Source organism: Cherax quadricarinatus, unplaced genomic scaffold, assembly GCF_038502225.1.
Source record: "Cherax quadricarinatus isolate ZL_2023a unplaced genomic scaffold, ASM3850222v1 Contig1259, whole genome shotgun sequence".
Classification (NCBI taxonomy): Eukaryota; Metazoa; Arthropoda; class Malacostraca; order Decapoda; family Parastacidae; genus Cherax; species Cherax quadricarinatus.
Window position 1 is genome coordinate 1 of NW_027196285.1, and position 4,897 is coordinate 4,897.

Sequence of the window (4,897 nt, forward strand, 5' to 3'; positions counted from 1 at the left end):
CTTATATAAGATCAATGTTAAAGACAAACTTTGTTTTAATAAAGTTCATCAATAATAAAAGTTAAACGCATCAAAAAAATCAATCTCGAGTAACTGATCTGATTCAAAGTTTTTGAACTTTCATTAAATTTTTTAATTTTCATTTATTCAAAGTAAACAAATGTGTTATTATCTTTATTATACAATATATTGTTATTAATAATGTGAAGACAATCAGAAGGAACATTCATTAGTTATTGAAGGAAAAGTGAATATCATTATTCATTCAATAAAACTGATAAACCAGGATTTACGACAACCAAAACAGTGTGAGCTGTTTGGTCGGAAAACCAAACCATTGGTAAAAATTTGAAGTCGATCTGATGAGTCATTCACAGACTCCAATGATTCCAATTTTTATATTAACAATTTTATTATAACGACAAATTTCTCTGCAGGTAAAGCGAAGTTATAAGTAATTTCCTCGACTTAACTTTCTTCCGGAGCTCTTGCCACTCCTTAACTTTCTTCCGGAGCTCTTGCCACTCCCCAACTTTCTTCCAGAGCTCTTGATACTCCTCAACTTTCTTCTGGAGCTCTTGCCACTCCTCAACTTTCTTCTGGAGCTCTTGCCACTCCTCAGCTCTCTTCCGGAGCTCTTGCCACTCCTCAACTTTCTTCCGGAGCTCTTGCCACTCCTCAACTCTCTTCCGGAGCTCTTGCCACTCCTGAACTCTCTTCCAGAGCTCTTGCCACTCCTCAGCTCTCTTCCGGAGCTCTTGCCACTCCCCAACTTTCTTCCAGAGCTCTTGATACTCCTCAACATTCTTCCAAAACTCTTGATACTCCTCAGCTTTCTTCCAGAACTCTTGATACTCCTCAACTTAATTCCAGAACTCTTGCCACTCCTCAACTTTCTTCCAGAACTCTTGATACTCCTCAACTTTCTTCCAGAACTCTTGCCACTCCTCAACTTTCTTCCAGAACTCTTGATACTCCTCAGCTTTCTTCCAGAGCTCTTGCCACTCCTCAACTTCCTTCCAGAACTCTTGGTACTCCTCAGCTTTCTTCCAGAACTCTTGATACTCCTCAACTTTCTTCCAAAAAATTAATCAACTAAAAAATAGTTATGTTACCAGTTATTACAACGAAAATTCCCCTTAAACATTAAGTATTCTTAATGACATAAACATTAATGTTGAAGAAACAACATTGTGTGGCACACCATTCAAGGTATAATATATACTAACAATTAAACATCGCAGTACATTACAATACAACATTAATTTTATAATTCTGCTAACATTTACACATCACAGAACATGACATTATAATGTAGAATGTTAGTAAGTCGGAGACGCACTGACCAGTGGGTAAGACCCACCATATTAGTTGTCCATGTCAAGGGAACGAATATCCCCAGCTGCTAGTTTTTATTTTCATCCCATAATGTTTATAGTCCGTGGGGGGAGGGATAATGTTTTATGATGGTCTAGAAGATGTTACGTAAGTGAAAATGTGAGAATAAAAGAAATTAGTTAAACTGTTTAAAAATTATTTATAGAACTTTGTCTTCCAAAAGATAATTCAAGGTAGAGTTTTTTTTACCTGACCCACAATGGATGTCTTCAACATGGCGAGAACCAACATTCTTCATCAGAATATTTAAATATACAAAGTTCCTGAATTCCCTAACTTGAGGAAGTCTGATTTTTTTCTACCCACAACTTCTCGACTTTATTTTGAAAACACAAACATAATTTTAACAATCGTGAGGGAGACTGCATATATAAATGGATACAAATTTGAGTACATGTGTGCGTGTAGTATAGATGGACCTGTGTGTGTGTGTGCGTGTGTGTGTGTGTGTGTGTGTGTGTGTGTGTGTGTGTGTGTGTGTGTGTGTGTGTGTGTGTGTGTGTGTGTGTGTGTGTGTGTGTGTGTGTGTGTGTTGTGTGTGTGTGTGCATTTGTGATTACGAGCATATTAGTGTACGAGGCGATCAGTGTGTGTTATTCATATGCATGTGTGTGTGTGAGAGCGTGTGCGTTGTTTTGTACGTGTTCATACACGTACAAAACAACGCACACGCCGTGGTTGAGGAAATGCGCAAATGAGTGTGAAAATAAATGTGTGTGCACAAGTAAGATTATTTAGGTGCAGGTACACATACATACAGTTACACAAATTATTATACACAATAAAATGTGTAAATTACCCAGGATAACCCCAAAAAAGTCAGACAAAGTAACTTATTACCATTGTGCCGGACTCTTGTAACTGCTCGTATTACATATACATAAGACTAATAACGAAATAAAAACATACAGTTCAACACTTGTTATAGTTCTGGTGGAGGTGGACATACAGATTAATACACGAACATTCATCCACACATAATAAAACATTCATAAACACACTTAAACTATTGATTAAGTACAATAAATATGTATTAATGTAGATGAAATGTATAAAATAAATAGAACTCCCAAAATTTCATTGAGTGGCCAGACCTTGGTGGCCAAACTGGACGGTAGCTTGGCAGCGTCTGGCTGACCTACGGTCCAGGCTGTCTTGGTGGGTGTAATTACAGGACGCAGTTTTCTGCGTGTTCCCTCCTGTAATTCCATCTACCTGGACAGTCTCTACCGTAGACCAGCTAGACAAGGCCTCGTTCTCATCTGGCTAGATCACTGGGGGTGGCTGAGCTGACTTCGGGATAAATAACCTGGGGAAGGCTGAGACTGGTATATACCCTAAGGGAAGTGAGGAAGGGAAGACATCCGGGGGCCCACGGATGGATTCCTGAACACATGGACCTGGGAAAAGCGAGAATACCTTGGGGAAGTGGGGAAGGGGGGATATCTGAGGCGGACAGATAGACTCCTGGACACATGGACCTGGGAAAGACGAGGGAGACTGGTTGTTGAGGCAGACCTGGGGGAAGTGGGGAAGGGAGAATGTCTGAGGCGAGGACAGATAGACTCCTGGATACATGAACCTGGGGAAAGCATCAAGAACACAGCAAGTGGGTGGGTGGACCTTAAAGACGAACCACTGGCCTCCACGTGGCAAGGTCTGGTAACTCAAAGATAACTCTGAGGCTGACAGTGGTCGCAATTCCGATTTCTCATAAAAAAAACACTTTTAGAATTTTGGGAAAGCAGATCTTCCCGATATTAATGTTTTTCATAACAGATGATGTTCACATTTTTATTTTATATATATATATATATATATATATATATATATATATATATATATATATATATATATATATATATATATATATATATATATATATATATATATATATATATATATATATATATATATATATATATATATATATATATATATATATATATATATATATATATATATATATATATATATATATATATGCAATAAGATCACAGTAAACAGGTGATTTCAGAATATGCAAAACAACCACTCTGAAAGAATAGAGAAATTCCAAGCGCTTTCGTGACTACTCACATTATCAAGGAACTATGAAAGTAAAGCATCCAAGGAAGCTATATAAGGGGTCTGGTCGGCACCTCACTATCAGATCCCACAACGGTTTAAACACGTGACGCGCGGCGAGCCAACTTGGAAACGTCCTTGGCACAACTCACCCCACAAACTATTCTACCCAAGAAATAAGAAATTTTAAAGATTATTTGTCCAGTGTATTATTAAATTCTTCCCAAATTCTATTAATTATAAATGGATCTAATTTATATAAACCAAAGGAAATATTCATATTATTGTCAAAACTGCTTTTTATGAAACAAGATTCAATTATATTCCTGTCGACCATGGACTTGCTTGATACTACTTTCTCAACTTTTTACAATCCAAAAAGGGACAACCAGCCTTATTCATATAAAAATATGTTGGTTCTCCCTTACCATGAAAACTTGGTTGATATGCCTTCTCTTCTTAAGACTTTTAATATTAAAGTTGTATTCAAAAATCTCGATACAGTAAAAAAACTTTTGATAAAGAATTCCCCCCAAAATGCTGATGGATGTGTCTATAAGATTCCTTGTAAAATTTGCGATAAAGTTTATTACGGTCAAACTGGTAAAAATCTCGAACTAAGATTAAAACAACATAAATATAGCATTAGAACTGGACAAGATTCCAATGCTCTATTTATTCATGTAAGAGATTTTAACCATCCAATTGATTTTCAAAAAGTTGAGAAAGTAGTATCAAGCAAGTCCATGGTCGACAGGAATATAATTGAATCTTGTTTCATAAAAAGCAGTTTTGACAATAATATGAATATTTCCTTTGGTTTATATAAATTAGATCCATTTATAATTAATAGAATTTGGGAAGAATTTAATAATACACTGGACAAATAATCTTTAAAATTTCTTATTTCTTGGGTAGAATAGTTTGTGGGGCGAGTTGTGCCAAGGACCTTTCCAAGTTGGCTCGCCGCGCGTCACGTGTTTAAACCGTTGTGGGATCTGATAGTGAGGTGCCGACCAGACCCCTTATATAGCTTCCTTGGATGCTTTACTTTCATAGTTCCTTGATAATGTGAGTAGTCACGAAAGCGCTTGGAATTTCTCTATTCTTTCTGAGTGGTTGTTTTGCATATATATATATGTATATATATTTATATATATATATTATATATTTATATATTATATATATATATATATATATATATATATATATATATATATATATATATATATATATATATATATATATATATATATATATATGAACGCTAATCATTTAATTTACTGTTTAGGAGTTATTAATTATTATTAACCGAGTCTCTCACTTATGTATTTGCCTGCATCTGTCATGCCTGTCACGCAGAGCATGGGGTTCCTCATAATAGGTTACGAGGGACTTATTAGCAACCACATGTTAGGAGGAACCTATGAGG